Below are 6,763 nucleotides of genomic sequence, written 5' to 3'. Positions count from 1 at the left end.
CAAAAAAGAAGGCCTCCGAAGGGTTTAAAAATAGACTTATCAAGGAGAAGAAAAATTTTGGAATGTGTTGGATGCCAGCTGGGGTAGCTAAAGTGAAAGCTCAGAATCTGTTAAACACTTGAATTTCAGTCAGTAATACATATGTTTGGCATTAAAAACCAATTGGAAAAGTCATCCTTTTCTGGATATCTTTAGTATACTTTTTTGTGTTGAATCTAGCACCCGGAGAACTCCTTCTGGGTATTTTTACTGAAATGTCAGCACTGGATTTACAAATGATGGGGCCCAGGGCAAGAGTAAAACTTGGGGCTCCCTTGGCACCTGGTAGCTGGCACTCTGTTGATGAATTGCTGCCAGGATGATGCGAATTTGCACCACCTCCACGGATTCCTGTACTTCATTAGGTTAAAGAAAGATTACTGCTTGTTACGCTGCTCCTCAGAGGATCCGTGGCCACATATTGCGTTTCTGCCTTATCTTCCAAATTACACCCCAAGATCGGGAGGTGAATTTGGATCTCTGAAAATGAAAAGAAGGAAATGCACTGTTATCCTCCCTCATCGGGATATTCGGTCCAACAGCAGAGGAAGGAGTGTGGCATTTGGAAATATTCTTGGATAATGCTTTCACTTTTTTTTTTTTAAGATTATTTATGCATACAAGAGCTGGGTGCAGGTCAGAGGTGCAGGGGTGAGAGGATTCACCAGAGACAGAGTGGGGAGCAGAACAGGCAGATCTACTGAAACACACTGCTGAGGGGAGCAGTGGGCGAGACAGGAGGGGTCTGCTGTGCCATGTGAGTCAGCTCCCTGGCTGGGGATCGAACTCATGCTGCAGAGGCTGCGGATAGCTTCACAGTGCTGTGCTGAACCCCTTGTGCCACCATGGAAGCCCGATAATGCTTTTATTTTTACATGCTCCATTTATCTCACAGGGTCCTGGGCTGCAGGACAGGTTGAAATTATGGAATTAGCAGTGCCATTGTACCAAGGTAGAGAGTGAAGCTCTTGGGATTTAGCACTTTGATGGTGGTGGAACTTATCTGAGAATCTGGTTTTAGGATTCCAAATTCAGCAATTTATTTCAGCATAAAACACCCTGTTTTGATGCTTTTTTACTTAAAGTGTGTGTGTGCTGTTCAGCAGAATAACCCGGAGTTATCTCTGCAAGCTCTGCCAAGACAATTTGTATCTTCAAGCTCCCTAGATGATTTTTCTTTTCTAGTTTTCTGGGGGAAGCTTTTGTTTTAACATCCAAAGAAGACATCTCAAAACCCCATCCCAGATAAGAAAACACTCCCCTCTAGGTATTTCCAGGTAGCTCACAATTTCCTGTCTACTATACATTCTACCCTCCTTCCTGTCTAGAGTGGCTAGAATTGTATCCACCCCTGCAAAGGTATGTTCAAGTCCTAAACCCCAAGGCTGTGAATGTGACCTTATTTAGAATATAAGTCTTTCCAGATATATTCAAGTCAAGGTGGGGTAAGACTGGATTAGGGGCGACCCTAATCCCATGACTGGTGCCCTTACAAGAAGACAAAGGGACAGAAAAGGCACAAGGAAAATGCTGCCTGATAACAGAGGCAGAGACCCGTGATGGTTTGTCTACACAGCAGGGAATGCTCCGGATTGGTGTAACAGCCAGAAGCTAGGAGAGAAGTAAGGAAGGACCCGCCCTCCCCTAGTCTACAGCAGGCAGGCGGGAACCCTCAACTATGCATCGCTTTTGCACTTTCAGCTCCAGAACTGTGAGAGAGGGGACATTTTGTTGCTTTAATCCACACAGCGTGTGGTCATGTGTGACAGCAGCCCCAAGACACAAAGACACTCCCCATCCTGGCTCCAGCTTCATTTCACTCCCCACTCCAATTTATTTATGCCCTCAAAATGCTACTTTCCCAGGCCTGTGAGAATAGGATTTTACTGAAGATTTGAGCTAATACTCAATACTACAGTGTCACTTTGTAGTCAGTGACTTAAAATCAAATATTAGCCATCCCTGAATTTTTTAATTGAATAAAAATTCTGTAGGCAATTCTAACACAGGTAGGAGCAGGAATCGCTGCCCCACACCTTGTTTGTAAGCAGCTTGTTCACATAATGAGATATAAACAGCCTGCCATTCCTGTAGATGCATTTAAAATATGGTTTTTAAATGAGTACTTGCTAAAATGGAGCTCCAATTTATGATTATTCATCAGTTTCGTCAACCAGCTCCTTAGCATTGCACAAGATGCAGGTGGTTCTCCCCCTGGCTCTACAATCAGGTAGTTCTATCCAGTGAGGATCATGCCTCGTTGAATACAGAGCCCCGAGGCTGACTTCAGCTGAGTGTCCAGCCCTTTTAATTGGGATCTAGTGCCAGGACACCCAGCTGAGACCTCAGATAATGGACATCACTGCTTTGGCCTGTCAGCACCCACTCTTCTCTTATGGAACTGATCCCATCCTACTCTGTGATGGGATTCTTTTGAGGGTTACAGGAGTGAGCTCATCACCCAAGACTGGCCAATGGGACCCCATTCCCCCACCCCAGAAACAGTTATTGTACTAGATGTAAGGATACCATCCATATTGGGCCGATGAGAATCGTTTTATGGAGTGTGTATCCATCCATCCATCCATCCATCCATCCATCCATCCATCCATCCATCCATGGATGGCACTGACAAATAGGGGCTTCCTTTAGGTCATGGAGCTGGCAGGATGTGGGCTTTTGTCAGAGAGCATATTTTTTTAAGATTGATTTATTTATGCATGCAAGAACTGGGGTGCAGGCCAGAGTTGTGGGGGTGAGAGGATTTTCCAGTGACAGAGTGGGATTGCCTGAAACACACTGCTGAGGGGAACAGCAGGGGAGACAGGAGAGGTCTGCTGCACCATGTGCATCAGCTCCCTGGCCAGGATCAACCTCGTGCTGTGGTGGCTAGGGATTGTGGATTGTGGATTGCTCCATAGTGCTGCAACTTAACCCCTCCCCTTGCGCCACCAGGGAGGCCCCTGGCAAGCATCACTTTGAAAATACACCAGTGAAGTCAGTTGTTTTCCCCATTCTGCACACAAGAGCAGAGAAAAGTGCTATTTTCTCAAATGGGGGGAGAACGAAGACCTTCCGATTCCAGACACAAAACTTGAGCATAATGGTCCCTTCCGGGGGGCTGAGTTTTCCACGGAGGCTGCTGGTTGATCCTCACCAAGATGAGGTTGAATGTCTGTGTTCACTGACCCCTAGTCCGTCTCGCCCACACTCCGTGCCTCCTGTTCTTCTGCAAAGTGACAGGTAACTATTTCTTTTACCACTATTGCTTCCTTTATCTCTCTCCCTCCTTTCTCCCTTACCACCACCACCACCATTTTCCCCCTATAATTTCTTTTTAAAACTTACAATTTTAAACTCACAATTCAGGTAGCCATTTTAGAGGCAATTTTCCTGCTCTTACCTCTTTCAGGTGTCATTGTTTAGACAGTCTGGATGGGGTGGTCCAATTTCTCAATTTCCTGACAGTCCCTTCCTTGAAGGGACTGTCTCTGTCCCCACCCCACCTTTGGTTTTATCCTTTGCTGCTGTCTCTCTCTTGTTCAAGGACAACCTCACGAGTCCACAACTGTCTCTTGTCTCATTGTTGCCCAACTGCTGGCACTTCGGTAGAAATTGTCTTTCTTTCTCTCAGCTTCAGTGACACTTCTTTCTCAATAAAATATGCTCTTTCAAACAGGTGTTGAGGAATATGACATTTGGAATATATAATAGCTGCATCCTAACATATGCCTTCATCAGACAGTAGCGAAAGAAGAAAAGGAAGCCACTGATGTGGAAAATTCATTCAGAAGATTTGCATAACCCTCCACTCCTGGGTCTCCCCCATCCTACCCCAGCCCTGAGTAGTTTTTCTAATTTCCAAATTTTGTTTGCCAACTTCTTCCTCCCACAGAAGAATTGTGAAATTCAAACAAATCAGTTCCCTCTCACTTTTATAATAACATGTTTGTCACAAGAAAATGATAAAGTACAAAGAACCCACCAAAAAAAAAAATTGGCATTTGGGTAGACTTCTTCCAGATATTCTGAAGAAGGCTTGCAGAAGTATACTTACCTTTCAAAATAAAAATAGCTTAAATTTTTTTCTAATGGCAAAAGTCACATGCCTATTTTTAGTTTGTATTATATAACAAAAAGAATGCACATAAAAATTAAAAATGCCACAACACCCCCCAACCCAGAGATAAAAAGTTAACTTTGAGGTATGCATAATTCCATTCCTTTTTCAACATGCATCCATAGCTATTATTATCGGTTGTTTTCTCTCTCCAAAATTGGATCACATTAAATATACTAATTTTTTTTTAACTTATCACTTCTTTCCCCGTCGGCAAGTCCTGATTTATACCACTAGCTTTCACCCTTTTCATAGCACAGTGAGAAATATATTTGAAACCATGACCCAGTGTAGTGTGTGTATAGTACACATATATTTATAATTGAAATAAAAGTTTCATGAACCACTACTCACCTCTATTATGTACGATGTACTCTGTTATTTTCTATTTTATTCTCGCTCATTTTTTAAAAATGCTGGTTATGACCCAGTAAATTGATTTCAAGACCCACTAATGGTTTGTGACTTGCATTTTGAAACACATTCTCCTACACCACATTTAAATGGCTTTATTGTGTTTCCAGCTCTAGAGATTATAATTTGTATGGCAACATAGAAGAGGTTGTGTCCAGCCTTTAGATTTTATATGCAGAGGAGTGAAAATTTTATTTTCTCAATGGTTGCTACAAGAATCCCCCTCAGGGTGGGAATTTTATTTGTTTAGGGAAATTCCTTTATAACTACTGAGGGGAGGAGGTACTATGGTGGGAGTGGCTGAGCCTCCTCCAACTCCCAAGCAGGGGCTGAACAGGACTTTGAATGGAGGGTACTGAGTCACATGGCAGAGAGGGGCAGAACCTGCATTAGCAAAACAAAGAGCTTTTAGAAACAAGCATATCTGATATTGAATTGATAATATTTGCATTGCTGTGTTGTAAATTCCTCTACCCGCTCAAGTTTTCAGTAAGGTTTAATGAGTCAGGTCTTTTTCAGGAACAAGTGATAGAAATACAACTCAAACTGGATGAGAATAAATAAGCCAGAAGGGCTTATTTGCTTATGAAATTGAATTCACCAGGCACGGCCTTAAATAATGCCATTGACACTTGGTGTTTTTTAAATTTCTTTTCTCGACTTTGGCTTCCCTCTCAGGTATTCCTTCTTGGCTTGTTCACAAAGACTGAGGACCAATTCTCATTTGATTTACTAGAATCACGTGACTGTCTTTGACTAATCACTGTGCTCAGGGCAATGGAATGTTCTCATTGGCCAAAATGGGGTCATGTATTCACTCTGGGACCCAGTGATGGTGTCACATCCACTTGGCTTGAAGTGGACCAAGAGTGGTTTCTAGAAAATTGGGTTCACATGGGGAGAATCAATGATGGGCAGTAAATACACCCCCCACCCCAATACCTCAACTGAGTGGTTTGGTGGAGACTGAGGAAGGAGTGAATTTCTCATCCACCTGCACAGTGTGGAAAGGGACCCCCACGAGTGGCAGGTCAAGATAATCCCTAAATTATTGAACTAAGACTAAAAGGATAGCACCCCTGGAAGTTCACAGGAATCTTGGGGGGGATTTTTCTGTAATTTCTACAAAAGGTAGCTGTCCCCATCTTATCTAGATTTTAAAGGAAAGAGAGCCTCTGAGGATATCTGGGTTGTACATCATGGGGTCATTGAGGTCTAGAGAGGTTAGAGACCTGCTCAAAGCTGGACAGCTAATCTTTATGAGATCCGGGGTGCTGAGCAGGTTCATCAGCCTCTCTGTTGTGCTGTCTATTAAACACAGATTGGCTTCCCCAGAAGCACCTGCCCATGTGAGCCCCTTACCAGTCCCTGGGGTGCTTGTTGGTTCTGCATGGAACCAGCAGACGAGCTTGCCTGAGTGTGGAGGAGCCAGGCTCCAGGCTCCAGCCTCGAGAAAGGCAATCCTCAGGGCAGGGCCAGTGGAACAAACAGGAATGACCCAGAGAGACAAACAGCAAAAGAAAGGGAACTAATGTTTATTGCCCACTTCCCACTTACTAGGTATTTTGTGTTCATGTTTTATTTAATCTTCACAAAATGCTTATTTCAGAAAGTGAGGGAAGAAAAGGGAGTGGGATATGAGGGTGGTGACCAGCTGCGGCCACCCTGAGAAAGGCCTGGAGTTTGGATGAATGAGTGAGTGAGTGGATGAAAGAATACATGAATGGAGTTAACACTTGTGTAAGTTTGCTCTGGCTGCTGTAACAAAGTATCACAAACCATGGTTTAAACAGAAATTTAATGTTTGATAGTTCTGGAGTTTGATAGTTCGGAAGTCCAATATCAAGGTGTTGGCGGGATTAGCTTATTCCAAGAGTAGTGAGAATCTTTTCTATACCTCCCTCCTAACATCTGGCGGCTGGTGGGCAATCTTTGATGCTCCTTGGTGCAGGAATGTATAGCCCTGATGTCTGCCTTTATCTTCATGTCATTCTGGCTGTGTGCATACTGATGTTTGTCTCTAAATTCCCTCTTTTTTTTTTTTTTAACAAGAATATGATCATTGGATTAGGGGCTCACCTTATTCCAATAAGACCTCATCTTAATGAATTACATTTGTTACAACCCTATTCCCAAATAAGATAACATTCTGAGATACTGGAGGTATCATCATACATCAACATATAAATA

The sequence above is a fragment of the Talpa europaea genome (genome assembly GCF_964194135.1).
Source record: "Talpa europaea genome assembly, chromosome: 14".
In the NCBI taxonomy this organism is placed as follows: domain Eukaryota; kingdom Metazoa; phylum Chordata; class Mammalia; order Eulipotyphla; family Talpidae; genus Talpa; species Talpa europaea.
This window is presented reverse-complemented; position numbering follows the sequence as displayed.